The sequence below is a fragment of the Spodoptera frugiperda genome, chromosome 11 (genome assembly GCF_023101765.2).
Source record: "Spodoptera frugiperda isolate SF20-4 chromosome 11, AGI-APGP_CSIRO_Sfru_2.0, whole genome shotgun sequence".
Classification (NCBI taxonomy): Eukaryota; Metazoa; Arthropoda; class Insecta; order Lepidoptera; family Noctuidae; genus Spodoptera; species Spodoptera frugiperda.
This window is the reverse complement of record NC_064222.1, coordinates 3,286,684-3,304,006: the sequence shown is the minus strand read 5'-3', so window position 1 is coordinate 3,304,006 and position 17,323 is coordinate 3,286,684. Positions and strand designations below refer to the sequence as shown.

Sequence of the window (17,323 nt, the reverse complement as noted above, 5' to 3'; positions counted from 1 at the left end):
TTTCCGTATTATGTCAAAACCAAAGTTGTATGATGTTTAAAACATTATCGATTGTCGATTGTTCAGCAATAAAGACAAACGCTAATAAGAAAAAAAAACCTAGTAATGAAAAATCGGTGTTACGTGGCCTTCTAACGTTAATTTAAATGAATTCAGGGGTCTGCTTGTGACCACGGTCATTCTAAATTCGTCAACCGATACGTCAAACGCAATACAAGAAATATTATTAATGCAATTAAATTATCTGCTTCTCCATTTAACCCTTTCTGAACAACAAGTACTACCACATATAATGCCCCTTCGTGGTATTATAACAGGTAGCACATTATGTAATACCAATATTCTTACAAATATTGTCTATTGTAAAGGCACTTGAACATTGAAACTCATCAGTGTAAATCTTCACATCAACCGCAAAAGCTAAAAGCAACGTTAAAACACTGTTACATAAACTCGCAAGTAAATGTGCCACTTTTATAGCTTCGTATGATTAATTCTAAATCACTTCCTTCAGTCCTGAAGTCCGGGATATAATTAAACATAAAGTTACGCTTGCACAAGTAATAAGGCTTTTAGATGATTCAGCATCTTTCATATATGAGAGATGTTTCGTCTGTCATTTTCGTTTAAGCGTTTGCAAGTCTGACTGCAACTGGGAAGCATTATTAGATGTTTCAACTTCATAAATTATCAATGAAACATTAAAACAATAGGATAGTCTCCTGCAATTGACGATAAAATTGCATTAGGTAATTTATGTTGCTTTGGTTTTAGTACAGACGTCTGTCTTGCATGGTGTTATGTCTACTAATAAAATTGATTAATAGCTCATTTAATTTGACTACAAACATACACTTTCTCGTAAGATAATTTACAATTTCCTTATAATCACTATATGCACTTTGTACAAATTGCCTCCATATAACGTAACATAACTTTACCATTAAATCCTTGTAATGGATACCTCACAGTTCCTATAATGTACCTTCCGCTAGTAGTACTATTAGGACCTCAGTCAGTAAGAATCTAACATTCCCTCTCGCCTCACTCAAGGCAAGAGAGTGTTTGAGAGTTATTGGATGATTTTCCACCCTTAAAAAAGCTTGTCAGTCGCCGTTACGCTCACCCGACCACTGAGGTAGATATCCAATTACGTTTAAAGAGTAACCGTATCATGTATCAAAGACAATAACTTATAGTCATTCTCACGCAACACATTACACAGGTGATACACATCTCTACAAACTCGTACGCACATCAAGATCAATTTTCAAGTAAATTATTTTGCACTTTCTATTTGGCTCCTGTTTTATTGCAGGAAATATGGCGATAAACGTCACTACAAGTTGAGTTATCACGCTCGTAACATGCTAACAATGTTGTTAGTATGTATTTTTGCGATGAAATGACAGTAGACGCAGCAATGGTAATTTTATTTGCAGAGATTGAATCTATCGTTTGTTTTAAGTAAGATTGGACCCATGATAGGACCTTGAGGCAGCCCTTTGATGGAAGCTTTAAAACAGGTATTCAAAGATTTTTTCTTAATTTCGTTGATTGTAATGGTATTCTTAACAACATACTGTTGACGTTTAGTCAGACATAATAATTTCTCACTATTTGAGCTATTCATTGAAGCTAACGATATTTTAAGCTCATTAAAACTATACCAAAATACTCCCATCATGAAATCAATCCATCTTGTTTAGAATCCATTATAATTGTGTTGTTCGTAGACAAGGCTCTATGTTTTATATGAATATATTATTCATAATGGACACCAAGAAGATGAAGTTGCTAATTCCTTAGTCAGTGCAGTAGAATGGCTATTGTTTCGTAAAACAAATAATATTCATATGTTGCATATTGACAACGTATCAATAAACGTTATTGCAACAGGCACGTTTTCATCTCTACCAATCAAATATAACCTTGTTGAATGTATTTTATTATCATGGTTATCTTTTGAATCAATGGCCATATGACCATTCGACTGATCTAACTACTGTTACTAAACCATCAGACCACTACAGATGAAGCCTAGTAGGGCTGATGCCTGATCCGGCGCTGCGGACTTCCTAACGGATTTACCGAAGCTCTGGCTCAAAAAGCAGGAGTAGGAACGGGGTGGTTTTTACTCAGTGAGAGTTTGACTTTGACTCTCCCTCTCGCCTCGTCCGATGTGGGAGAAGTAATGGGATGATTTTTCCCCCGCAAAAAACTACTGTTACTAAAAATGCTTTTCAAAAGCACGCAACAAAACTATACTATTTGTAAATACACATAACACGAGGTAAGTATGAATAAACATAACTTTCTCCAAAAGTTTAGTATGTTCAATAAAATAATTTGTAGTACAACACTCTTGCCTAAGTGCGAAACACTGAGGTAATTAGCTCAGAATTTATTTGAACGCCCAAAAACTATGTTGAGTAATGTAATTATTTAACGTCGAGCCTCTTATCTAACAGAAGATTACATATAATTGTAATCATACATATTCAAAAGGTTTATAATTTATAATAATCTCTTGTTGCCAAATGTTTGTACAATCACTAAAACTAGAATTATTTAGTGCAGCAATGTGTGAGCTATTGTTTTCCATTTTTTTTCTATTTTCTTGTGTTACTTGTTTCATATACTGCCTCGTTGGTCGAGTGGTCGCAATTGCGACTGCCGGGCAAGGGGTCTCGGGTTCGATTCCCGTGTCGGGCAAAGTATTACTGGGTTTTTTTTCGGTTTTTCGAAAATTTCTCAGTAGTAGCACTCACCCCCTATTACATGGGACTTATAAACAAATGGTGAAAAGTGTGTTTGCATGGAGTAGCGGCATTACATGGAGTAATGTATACCTCTGCCTACCCCTTCGGGGATAAAAGACGTGTATGTGTTGTTTCATATAAATTTTCATATGACTGTTCTTGTTGTTTAATTGCCTTCAGTTTGTAGGAGTAGTAATTTTAGTTGTAACAATCAATTTATTATTTGCAGTTACAAAAGACTTGATAGTTTAATAATAGCAGAGTAATTGGCTACTACGCTACGTGTGAGAGAACTTTTATAACATAATATTGTTCGTCGTAAAAAGCCTAATAGAAATGCGTGTTTGTATTGTTCGTATTGAAATAAAGCAGTATGGAACTTTACAAAGAAAAGTTTTCTTTTATTTATGGAATAGGCAAAGGAGGATACGGATCACCTGATCGTAACACCAGAGAAGTCACTAGTGCGTTACCGACCTTTTAAAAAGGAATACGCTCTTTTCTTGAAGGTTTGAAGGTCGTATCTATTCGGAAATACCGCCGACGACAGCTCATTCCATAGTATTACTGTGCAAGGCAGAAACTTTCGTAAGAAACGCACAGTTGTGGCCTGCCAACCATCTATATGACGGGAATGGAAGTACTGTCGTGTAGGTCGACGGCAATTTCTTACTTAAAATACAACAGTAGCCACAAGTAAATAAGATTAACATAGGAAGTTACCTCACCGACAAATTACATTACTTAACAACTTAAATACAGACAGAACATTCATTCACATCAAAATCCGATTGTAATTTTGACATATACATACATAAGAACGTACATAATATAAATGTAGGTATATAACCTCAATGATGAATCATAAAACATTCGAATCATTAATTTGCATAATCCTCTTCAGTGTGCAACTGTCAATTAGGGAAGTTACTAGACTTTAGAGTTTAGACTAGACATTACTAATGACTAATGGTAAACTTACAGGTTATGTACAGAAGTGGTAAAAATTACCTTATTATGTTGAGACTGTTTCTATTGCTATAGAAATCTTTAATTTTACTCATGAAACACATAACAGTACCTTTAGTACGAGTTTGCTTTACGTTGAACGAAAACGAAAAGAGAACGCGTTCAGTGCTTTGATTGGCCGGCACGAATGAATCAACCAATAGGAGCGCGGATCGTGCTTTCATTTCGATCTCGTTGAACGTAGAATAAACTCGCACTAAGCCCTCAGGTGATTTGGTTTCGTAAATTCTATGTTTTTAATCTTAAGCTTTCCAAACCATATGTGACTGGTCGTTCAGTTTTGGTAAAATATATATCTGCAATATTTCATAAACGTATGTATTTTTCCAGTTTCCAGTCATCTGACAGCTACCTTTTCACCTCTACATCATGTATTACATTTCAGAAGCTTGACTTTACATAAGAAATTCGACTTCATCTATTAATTCGTCAACCATACCAACTGAACTCAACACAAATAACATAATAACTTCCTACAAGGATACAATTTGACTGCACCTGTTCAAACTGACAATTCACAATCGGAAACATTACCGAACGCATCATTAAAATCTGACAGAAATACAGAATGCATCGTTACAATTAAATCAGCTGATCGTTATAAAATGTCAAATCTGTCATCTGTCATTAACATGCACCGTTGCGATGTAAGTGACATTGACGAGTCATTATGTTGCATAATGGTGGTGATTGCGTTATTACAACATGTCAATGCAGTAGAACGGTAGATGTGATGGATGTTGGTAAAGTAATTTGGAATTATCTCATGCAGTTTGTTTAGGATTTTTTAAGAACATTACTTACGTAGATTAATGTAGTAAGTTATAGTGTGAATGTCTAACACATAAGGTTGTAAATTAGTTTATGCCATACCAATTTTAGTCATGGATCAATCGACTACGACGTGCAAAGTTAATATTAAGTACCTATATTTATAATATAGAAGGCAGTTCTCCTGGAAACGACACGCATTGTGAGGATGTTTCTGTCTCTGGAGCCCTAACCACCGGTAGTTTGTACCATGCTCCCGCTACTGGTTAGGAGCCGCCCGCTCCTAATTTTATAATTTTAAATGTTATTTTATAAGTAGATAATATTTAAAAAAGTTTTTTAGAAAAAAAATTATACGTATACTAGCGGACCCGACAGACGTTGTCCTGTCTACACGTCTGATTAATTAAAAAAACTTTGTCCAGCGGACAAAATTGTGAATCTAAACCATTCTCAGATCCTCTTGAACACACACAAAAAGTTTCATCAAAATCGGTCTAGTCGTTTAAGAGGAGTTCAGTGACATACACACGTACAGAAGAATTATATATATAAAGATGTAGGTAGTATATTTATTCTACTCAGAAAAAATACTCCGATATTGCCTCAACATATATCATTGCTTCATGTATCTCCAGATAATATCAATGTACACGCGCAACAGACACGAAAGAAGAATACCAACCAACCACCAGTTCAACGACCTTATAGAATATTTATAATAGGATGACAATATACAAAAAATACTTTTAAAGTCTATAGAAATACCTAAGTTAGAGCTGATGACGCAAATCGAAGATAAAAAAATACGACATCAAAAAAATAAAATTTTCGAAATGTTAAACGCACAACTCCTGAACGACTATACTATAATAGATAATTCTAGAGTTTTTATTTTTAATTTCTAGTGTATTTTATTATTATCGGAACAAAAGTTTTTAAGGAAAATTGAGCAAATAAATTGAAATGGTAATGCTGAAACGGGCTGCTAGTTTTTCATAGAAGTAAAAGTTGGAAACTTTAAACAAAACTTTAGGTTAAGAGCATTCAAAACGGACTAATGAAACAAAAAGTTATATCACAACGCGTGAATTATGCAATAAATTGAATTGAATTTTAAATTGACAAATCTGATAAATACTTAAACTTACGGTTAACCCGTAGAACGCAGATTCACGCGACACAATGTTTTATTGTGTCTTATATACGAGGCATACGAGTACAAGGAAATACCAAATTCGACAAAACGTGTGAAATAAAACGTAACTTTCATAAGGTAAGGTCAATCCAATTATAAAACGGTCAATAATAATGTCGTATTGTTACAATAGGAGGAAGCATCACGGCGTGAGGCGAGGTGGTGAGCACAGGAGTAGGAGAGTGTTCGGACCGTGACGTGCGCGTACGCATTGGTTGTGAAGCGCGCGCGCTGGCCGCTACGCGCCACTCTCGATCTCTACCGGTGAAAACAGTACACGTGTGAGTGTTCTCTCTTTACTAAGGATTTGCACTGACCGAACAATTACGTCCGTGTTGACAAGGTAAGCCATTATAATAATTATGTATTACACAATCAGCGTCATAACGTTTTAAACTTTATTTTACGGAGAAAAGGGTTCAAAATGAAAATTCACGCAAATAGCAACAAATTGTAGTTAACATTACTTTATTGGACATGATCTTAATTTGAGGATGAGTAAGACCAGTGCTAATCATAGCTATAGATACAATTTAATTTGCGAGACAGACGCTTCGTGTTAAAACTATTAGCCAATGATACTAAACATAGCTATAGATAATTTTATCTAAGAGACACGGGCACTGCGTGTCTTATAATCTACTATCTTACAATATCTACACCTATACATTGCAGTCAAGAGTAGAGATCTAGGAGATTCATTAATAGATAACCATATTACGGTTAGAAATGGTCATATTTCAAGAATTAAGCTATTTAATGAATTACAAATTGAATGATTTAAATTTGAAATGTGAATTGAAAAATAGAAAAGAAGTTTGGAAAGAGATCAAAAATACGAGCACCTAGCTTCACTGACGAACAGACTGACAGACTATTATTTATTTTATGTTGACATTTCAAAAGTACCCATTTATGGTTTAATTGGAATAAATGGTTTGACTTTGACTGAAGTATAGTAGTTACAGTATTACGTATATATTTTTAAACATAAAGGTTAACAGTAAATGCTGATTTAACATGTAAATGTAAAACCGCAAAAAATATTCAAAACTGAAAAAAAATATGAGACAAATATTAATTACATTCGACAATAAGATGTATTGAGCACTTTTACGAAACGTATTCAGTTGTTTCATGTATATTTGAGTAGATCTTACATAATTATAAATAAGTTATCCGTTACATTATAATTAACTAACGAAGAAGAAACTAACATGCCTGCACTATCCACCGTACTCAGAGTCATTTAATGGTTACTAACCTAGTCCTTAACAATTGTTTTCGGAACAAAATCGTTACTAAGCGATAGTTTAAGTAATCATTAAATGTCTCTGAGTGCTGCAGTAAGACTATGAAACGTCTGTTTACAAGAAACACGTTAAAACGTTAAAAACAACAGTTATTATAACGAAATATCGTAAATCTGAAGTTCAAGTTACATTTAATACTTACTATTTTATATTTATTACGTGTGAAAGTAATAAAAGATAGACATTATCGGATGTTGAAAGTGAACTATCCGTTATTTTATGACCTATAGGGAAACCAAAGATAATGATCTCGACGACTCGATAAATACTGAATGACATTGAATATTTCTTCGTTACAGGAAGTTTATAATAATTTAATATTATATTAGACATACTAAGACTGCCTCGTTGGTCGAATGGTCGCAAGTGCGACTGACGACAAAGTATTGCTGGGCTTTTTGTCAGGTTTTTCTCAATAGTAGCACGGTGTCTGGAATTGTGCCGTAATGTCCACCTCTGTCTATCTCTTCGAGGATAAAAGGTGTGAAGATACATACATACTGCAGTACACAGTAGCCATCATAATTTTGACAGCCAGTTATTAACAGCCATTATCGGTCAGTTTCAATATTTTATACAGATTTCGTAAGGAGCTTAATATGTTATTTACCAAAACAAGTGCAAAGTTTTTAAATTCCAAAACAATAATTAGTCGTCAAATGTCAATATTTCTGCCATCTTCGTTGTTGGTCTATTTTACTCGTACAGATTGATCACACGATGTGTTCCTACATTGAAGCAACACAATTAATTACGCTAAGTAGAGATGAGTAATTAGCAGCATAAAATTAAGAATCCGATAGAAAGGAGAGATACAGAGATGCGAACACTGTAACATAATAATAATACACTCGTTATTACAGGTTTCAGTGTCGTGAAAGTCACTGAAAATATTGTTTTTACTTTTACAAATAGAGCCTTAGTCTTAGACGAAGTGATAGCAAACATGGGTGTCAAATTAATGTCAAGTTCCATTCTCTATCCGGACTACCTAGCGAGTTTACCGGGGCTCCGGCTCGAAAAGCAGGAGTAGGAACGGGGTGGTTTTTAGTCAGTAAGTCTGACACTCCTTCTCGCCTCATCGAAGACAGGAGAAGTCATTGAATGATTTTATACCTTCATAGAAAAGGTTCCATTCTCTGGTGTACACAATATGCTTGCCTTCATTCGGTACTAAGTTAATAGATTGCAATTGTCGAAATGTTTGACTGCGGTAAAAGGTAAACAGTATACATATACTTAATTACACTCCTGTGACTCAGTGTTTTTTCTCGCCATTTACCAGTTCCAAACTTCCACACATATTACGTTAAAATATCATGTTTTCCAAATCATAATTTACATAAATTCGGACATTTTTTATTTCTTTTCCGAAAAGAACACCTGGCAACACAAATCTTTCATAACCCCATCAAATACCTAACAACTGGCTAATAGTTTACGTGTTTAATTTAAAGCGTGTAGAAAGCTGGCAACAGGCGCATCAGCTGATCTTTGCACATTATCCGCTATGCGCCATAACGAACGTTTAGAGTAATTCTGTAATTCGTCGCGGCGAATCACAATATACGATTGCACGCCAATTAGTGATGTCAAAATCGTAGAAATATCGTCTAAACTCGCGATGACGTAGCTGCTTTCCTTTCGTACGTGCGCAATCTGCTTGTTGAGAAAAATCTCTTACACTATATTCGATAATATTGCTAGCTACTTGTGACATTGATCTAGGACTTGTATGGAGTCCTTGTAAAGATTTATAGTCTGTAATATAAAAATAAGTCGGGTTTTTCTTCCTGACGCCATAATTCGAAGACGCAAGAACCGAATTCCACGATTTTGTATTAGTTGGAAAGGTCTCGGGCTCCGTAATGTTTGTAGGGGCAGACAGGAAAAATCATTGGTGGCGAAACGGAGTTCGCCGGGTTTGTTAGTAGGATTTTTAAGTTATAAAGATGCGAAGACTAGCTTAATAAACGAATAAGAATACCCTGCAACGTCGGGAACCATCGCTAGAATTGATACAGTTTCCAAAGATAATGCTAGCAAAAATTAAATTGTCATAGCCAAAACTTCTAAGAAATTCAACTAGACAAGACGTGAAAGGTTACTATAAGTTCAGTAGTCCAACGGTCTATCACGTACCTAGCCTAGTTTAGAGTACCACAATGCTACTTGACAACAAGCACTTAAGAACAAATTAACTACAAAAAACGGTGGTGAATTGTCTGCACAGTTGTTGTATACTACATAATAATATTTTAATGTTTCTACGCTGTTTGACGAGGCAACTCGACTGGTTTCAAGCCACGTTAGGGGCTCAAAGTCATGAGCAGCACCGTGCCACCGCCGACAACTATTTATAAACATCCGATACGATGTGTTCGATCCGCCCAAAAAGAATAATCTTGTCAGTGCAATTTATCAAGGTGGAGTATCTTGGTCAATTCTCTACACAAATCAATTTGGAATAAGCACTTACCGCCGTACTCATAGTCAAAATGGTTACTTAACTATGACTTCAGTAATTGTTTTCGGAACACACTCGTTACTAAGAAATACTTTAAGTAATCATGAAATGCCTCTGAGTACAGCAGTTAGCTTCATAGACATACAGATATATACGACAAAAGCGCCTGTTGTAGATTCACTGAAACAAAACTTATACATAACTTTGACCACCTTTGTGTCCTTTGCAAAAGTATCACGACAATAACATTAGACTCAATTAAAAGACCTAAACACGTCAAGTCTAGTTAGCAAGGGAAGTAATTTCATTTCCACGACACAACACTAGGCAATGTGTTACGAGCAATCATTCTGCACTGGTGCGTCCTACAATGTGGTTTAAGTGGGACCGTTATGTCTTAACCAGTACGGATGCTATGGGGATAGGATGCGATTAATGGTGTTTATTACTTAGGTCTATGGTAAAGTTGTTTATAGTGAGCTTGGGAAGAATAGACCACCTTATGAAGAATGGAGGACGACCCGTTGGGCTATCGACACTTTAATTGCAGCATAGGTCTCTGTGACCGGGTGATTTGTCCTCAGAAGTTTGCTATTGAAATTGTAAGGATATTTTGCTATTGTAATGAAAGTTAGAAAAATATTTTTAACGAAATTAATGGCAAAAAGCTTGACTAGTTTCGAGTCACAGAGGGATTACTCATCATGAGCAGCGTGCACAGACGCGTAGCCTATTAGTTAATTTGGTATGTCTCACGATAGTTATTATAAAAATATTTTGGACGAAAATGAATTCAGAATTTTAATATATTTACATCGACAATGATGTTGAAGTTCATATGTAGAAAATATAATTCTATCGTTTCTTATCGGTCTTAGAAAACCTTGTAAAATATACATTGCAATACTTTCGGAAAGTGTATCTATGTTACTATTAAAATAATTAAAATACATTACTGATTGCTAATTCAAATTGGAAACCAAACAAGAACGGACTTCCTACCGAAATTAACAGTAACTGCATAAGTTACAAGATTATTATAAACTGTACATAATCAACAGTTAGTTAAGTCGATTTGAACTAGATTCTAGAATAGGATATCTTTACAAGTAACTTTTTAATTTGAACTACGTTTCTGTGAATGTGCTATTTACCCGACTGCGTCAGAAGGAAGGTTATTAGCCTATTTATTAATTTATTCATCATGAACACTACGTGACAATCTGGCCTCTACTTTAGTCCAGCAGGGTTGTAAAACTTATTAAGTAGACATAAGGTTTTAATAATTGGGTAGTTTAGGAAAAATCATTGTTTAAAAATTTCAGTCCCCCATTCTCTATCTAATGTGTAGTGTAGTTGGTACTTATAACACCCATTTTGTTTTTTTTTGAGAGGAAAATCATCCAACGCGTTCTCATGCCTTAGGCGAGGCGAGAGGGAGTGTCAGTCTCTTACTGATTACGAACCACCTCGTTCTTCCTCCTACTTTTCGAGCCGGAGCCCTAGTAACCCGCTAGGCAGTCCGCAGTTCCTGGTCTTATGACACCTATAGAGTAGGGCTGGTTTGTGGCAAATATACCCATTCTAATTTGTCGTCACCACACGGCTTTTATTTTACTAAATTATATAATATTTTATTTTATTAAAATAAAGAGATGAGATAAGAAAAGAATATACAGATAGCATTCTATCCAAAACTCTAAGAATTAACATTTTCAAAAGACTAGTCTATATATTAAAATTCAAAAATCAATAATTAGCATCACTAAAAGCCTACTTCCTTAAACATAGTAATAAATTAAGCTTCTTCATGCATATTTAATTTCAAAAAGTGTTTTCGAAATGTAGGTCTGTATCCAAATCTAGATTTTGAAATTCTAATCCACTTTGAGAATTTTTAACATTTGTCATACGCATATGGCATATGTAATTAGCTTACAACATGTCGAAAATAATCTGAGTAGACACAGCAAGTAAATAGATTACTTCAGCTTTAATAGGTGATTAGTTCTGATTTTTTGGGGGAAATGACTTCTGCCGTCTTGGCCAAAATGAGAGGGAGTGTCAAACTCTGACTAAAAACCACCCCGTTTTTACTCATGCTTTTCGACCCGGAGCCTCGGCCTCCGCAGCTCAGGGTCAGCAACAGCCGTACTGGGCCCCATTTGTGGAGGTCTACTGTTGTGAAAGCTTGGGATTGGTAACAAACAAATTGGGAAAAGACATATAAATACTGAGCTACTTTGAATTTAAATGTAAATCTGTAAATGACAGTCTAATTTAGTTTAAAAATGTTTGTTTGCATGGTTTTGCATCTACACTTAAATCGTAATAATCATTATTTTTCAGCAGTGTAGTTAGGTTATAGAAAACTTGTTCATAAACAACACGTTTAAATAACATAATTTGATTTACAATAACCAAACCCATGAAAAAGCCGCTCGACCTAAAAAAAAAAACAAACAACTCAATACAGATCCTTCGAGTCGGATCTAGAAACGAAAAAGTCACGCTCTCAATATTTAACGTAACAAAAGGGCCATAAAACATGTATACAATACACACATAAGTGTAATATTACATAAATAACATAACATGAAGTGATTACGTCATACCATCTTCTTCCACACTTGCTAAAGTTAAACAAAAATTTCACCTCTTTGAACAAAATACGAGTATTTATGAACATTACACGTAGTTATGCGAATGTCTATCTCATTCCATATTATATCGCGTCGTGGTCGCTATGGTGGCTGTTTGGAGATTTTGAAATTTATTTATGTATATGATATTATTAACTTCTTTGATATTTGCAATGTTCAGTTAGAATTTATACATACTCCTAGATGGTTACAATGCAACATAGATATCTATATATAAAAATCAATTGCTATTCGTTAGTCTCGCTAAAACTCTAAATCGGCTCGACCGATTTAGAAGTACTAGTGGTCGCCTAGTGGTCGAAATTCAACCATATACGATTTAATTTACAATACCACTTAACATACGTTCAAGGATAATTTTTATTTAACTCAAACTCAAACAAACTCTTTTATAAAACTCTATTCATATGAGACGTGAAAATATCATCGCAATGTCTATCGATTTTGACGTTTTGTCAAATACGATCAGATACTATGCATGTGTGTGTAATGTTTTATTTATTGATTTAATGTACTTTATAAGCATTATTTTTGAAAAATATTAGCGTTCTGCACTTCTCCTACACATAAACTATAAGTGTACCAAACTTTATGCTCCTACGTCCGCGCAATTTTCGTAAAAAGCGGTCCAAAGTTTTTGCATCACGTATTAATATATAGATTGTAGAAGTCGAGGGAAGGTTTAAAAACGGGGAACAAAATGTTGGAAATAATAACTATCGATACTAATACTTTTAAAACCATATTACTACTGACAAAACAGATTATGAGTTAAATATAAAGAATTTTCCATACGGGAATTGAAATCGCAACCCCTAAAAACTACCTACTAACCGTACCGTCAATTAAGATACTCACATACTGAATGCAACGGTGAACCACAAATCTTATCTTATTGATTTTTTAATTAAACTTATTATAGCCTTAATTTTAAAACAGTATAATTGAATATTTAGATAGCGATTCCATTTCCGCACTATAAAACCAAGTCAAAAAGAGAAACTTGAGAAATACTAGACTAGATATAGATTTGGAAATACGATTTCATTTTCATTAAACCAAAATACTAAAGGCTAGTTTCCTACTAGTCATATTCAATACTTTTTTCGAAACGTCAAAATCGATATTTTCTATGAATTTTGTATGACATAGTGCGTTTTGGCGTCACCAGATTTTAAATGAATACAAAAACAATCAATATAAATTAATTAAATTATCGATAATGTCCGTGGCACACGACAAACAGGTAAATCTTAACACATCGTAAAAGTCTTTCATAAAAGGCTCAATTTGCATACACTATGCAAATATACCTTAGTATGGGATATGTAAACTATACGACTTGTTAGTCGAATGGTGGCTAACTCGAAAGCTCTGAGAGGATAATAATTATTAGTTCCAGTATCATAGAAGATTTAAGATTTTCAAAAAGCTTTAAACAGAGAGGATTGGATGGAGGGTAGAGAGGCCTTTGCCCTGCAGTGGGACGATCATGGCTGAAATCTAAATATAATCGAATCAAACATTCTAACCAATATTTCGATGACAAAATAAAAGTCTAAACATTTATTTCAATAAATCCTCAATTAGGCACTTTTGAAACGTCAAATTAAATTATCCGTCAGTCTGTCTGTCAGTAAAGCTAGGTGCTTATGCTCGACTAAAACCAAGTCCGTTTCTATTACATAAAATAGCTATCAAAAAGCAAGTTAAGTACGCGTATACTCTTTGGGGAGAAATATTATTCACGTTTTATAAACAACACACGGTAGACACGGTGTTAAATAACAAGACATCGTAAAATTCTCTATTAATGTCTCAATTTATATAGCCTATGCAAATTCTTAAAACAAATAATGATTAGCTTCTGCCAGCGACTTAGTCCGCGTTCCCGAGGGATAAAAAGCCTATGTTACTCAGACCATAATCTACCCCTGTTCCAAATTTCATACCGATCCCTTAAGCTGTTTTGACGAGATTGAGTAACATACATACAACCTCACTCACGCTTTATTGCTTTCATAATATTAGGAAGATTTATTTTATTATAAATTTCGTGAGACATCCTAATGTCCAAATACTCAAACGCTACTCAATGTTAAGATGCTTTCAAATATATCTGTCACTACCAATACTTTACAAAATGACAGAGATGGCACGATAATTAAGTACAACTTAAAATTGAGTAGCGTTTGAGTATTATCATGTTATCGGCATCGAGTAGCAGCGCGACAATTGCCGCGTCGTGTGTCGCGGAATGCTGCTCATGAATATGATGCCTCTAGTATGGCTTGAAACTAGTCAAATTCCTTGTCAAATAGTTACGTGAGTAAGCCGATAGCATAATAGGTAATTACATTAGTAAGATTGATTCAAAAAGGGAAGCTAGTAAACACGCACATTTTTGACAGATGCCACGAATCGCGTGGATTCACAAAATGGCGGACTGGGCGCCATTAATCATCAAGTTTACGACTAAGAATAATTCATAGACATCTGATTCATGTGTACTGTACTGAATTATGTATGCATCTGTCGCGTTTTCCACGATAGAAGTATTTTTAGCCACAAAAACTTGTAATTAGGAAGCACTTAGTAGCAGCAAAAAAACTAAGAACAAAAAAGGTATTATTTTTTGTTACTTTGAGAAATAGCACCGTGTTTTTCGTTAAAGAACAAATATTCTTTTTAGCTTGTCCTTCCAAACTTTTCTGGGTTGTTTTGAGGGGGGGAAATTATCCAATTACTACTCTCGCCTTGGGCAAGGCGAGAGGCAGTGTCAGACTCTTACTGATTAAAAAAGACTTCTGTTTTTCGAGCCGGAGCTCCGATAAACCCGCAAGGTAGTCCGTAGCTCCGGATTAACGTTTCTGACTTAAATATTACTTTTTGTGATATCTAAAATAGTTTATTTATGAATGCCTCACTCCTCATGTTGTAATAAACCAGTTTCGATGTTTTTCTAGTTAGTTACCACTGTAGAACTGAAGCGGGTTGAAGTTTATTTTAATGTTAAACTAATACCGAGAATAATAAATTAATCTTAAACTAATACCGAGAAACCACAAAATGCAATAACATAATTGGTATTATGTATTAAAATATCATATAAATTATAAAATACATAATCAAGCAAAAGCTATAAATAATTAAAATAATATATCACGCGATAACATTTCAAATTGTCCATTTATATTTTTTTGAAAAAAGATGTTCAACTTATTTTTATTAATATTTTAACCAAAAAAGATTAATTATACCTGCACCGGACAGAATAAATGAACATGTCCACTTAATTAGTATAATTCATTAGCTATCAATACATTAAAAAAAATACCATTTTGTTATTCATCTATTTGCATATTTGAGTAAGTAGTCAACTCGGACCACATGTCTACGGCCCATTTGGGACGAGTTGCAGAAAATAAAATAAAATAATATTTTTAGTGGTCAACTTGTCCCACGTCACTATTACAATGAGATAAAGTACAGTCAGTAGCAAAAGGGATAGTGTGGAAATAAGAAATTTCTATTACTTTGTTGAAAACAGAAGATTTTCTAGGAACTTAATTCTATCTTTGTTATCATTTACTTCATAAGTGACCGCCATGACCATTGTTTAAGCCACACATGTTTACTATTCTTAGTAATTTTGGTTAACACATGAATTTGTGCGATTGCAAAAAATAATTTAGGTAATAAATTATTTAACCGACACTAAAAAAGGAGGTTCTTACTTCGTCAGGATTTTTTAATACGAAATAATCTATGAACAAAACGAAAGTAAAGAAAAAAATATTTTTAATCTTGTGTTGCTAACTGTACCAAACATTGATAAAGTTTAAAAATCCATACAAAAAAAAGTGGGACGAGTTGACCACTACAAATTTAATTTATTTTTAATTTCCCTAACTCGTCCCAAATGGGCCGTAGGTATGTGGTCCGAGTTGACTACTTACTCGCATATTTGTTAGACTTTCACTGTGAAAAAACTGTAGCAATTTCGATGGAATTTCGTGTACAGATAGAATCTTTTAAAGGCATAAAAATTACATATTTCTAAAAATTTTATCACAAAAAATATGTTACATATCATATTGATTGAATATTATTTATGAGACGTGAGACAAAAACTAATAAGTATTATTTAATAGCAAAAGCAAGCAAAGTCAAAAGCAAAAGCTAGTATAAACCACATTTAGATAACACACCAATGAGCACATGAATAATGATCAAGTTGTTTATACCATTCTTTATAAATTGGCTGTTAAAATTACGGATTAAAAGATTAACAGAAATATGAATGTAATCCTGCCTGCACAGTTGTTGCGGTGGCTGGGCAACCGGCTGCCGTGCAACGTGTAGCGTGTCGCTCTTTGTGTGATCCACAAATTGTTGTCTCGGGTTCGAGTGTATGTGAACTTGTATATTTGTAAACGCAAACGTAAAACAGGAGAAAATCCTAGGGTGGGGCAAAGTTTGTTTTGAAAAAAAAAGAATCTGGTAGTTGGCGGGCAACCCCTTATTGACGACCAAATCTAGCCTAACCCTTGTGTTTTACTGTTGTTTATTAGCAGCCAACATCACTGTTGCGCCGCTGATCGTACGACATGGTGTTCTTTTTTGAAGAGGAAAGTCATACAATAACTTCTCCGACCGAGCGTGTGGTGAGAAAGAGATTCAGACTATTACTGACTTAAAAACACTTCGTTCCTACTCCTGCTTCGGTCATCCATAGAAGTTAGGAACAAGACAAGAGGATCACACCGCGAGAAAGAATAACTTAAGTTACAACTTGGAAGCGAGGGTGTAGGCTCAGCTCGCCCCTTGGATCTCGCCCCTGATTGTCTAAGTGCATCAACTCGCCCCTTAAATTATTAGATACTCCAACTCGCCCCCGATTGTTGGTTAGTTAAAAGTACTGTCAGCACTCTAAGTTTATAAAATATTTAAATGAATATTTTTTCTTAAAACTTCAATAATGCCTTGGGATTTAATAGTGAAATTTGAAATAAAACTGCATGTGTAATAAAAACGGGGCGAGTGGAACATTTTAATCGGAAGGGGCAAGATCCAGGGGCGAGCTGATACTACACCCATAAAAGGTCCCTTTTGTTACA

At 34.5% G+C, this 17,323-nt stretch overlaps 2 protein-coding genes across 3 annotated transcripts in view; one reads left to right on the top strand and one right to left on the bottom strand.

Annotated features, from left to right (window-relative positions):
* Positions 1-17,323, bottom strand: part of LOC118274661 (flotillin-2) — a 287,597-nt gene that overhangs the window by 131,434 nt on the left and 138,840 nt on the right. The window lies entirely within an intron of this gene.
* Positions 5,974-17,323, top strand: part of LOC118274662 (glucose dehydrogenase [FAD, quinone]) — a 40,254-nt gene continuing 28,904 nt past the window's right edge. Inside the window, exon 1 of the mRNA XM_035592306.2 lies at positions 5,974-6,103. The gene's annotated coding sequence lies outside the window, so the exon portion shown is untranslated. The remainder of the gene's footprint in view (positions 6,104-17,323) is intronic.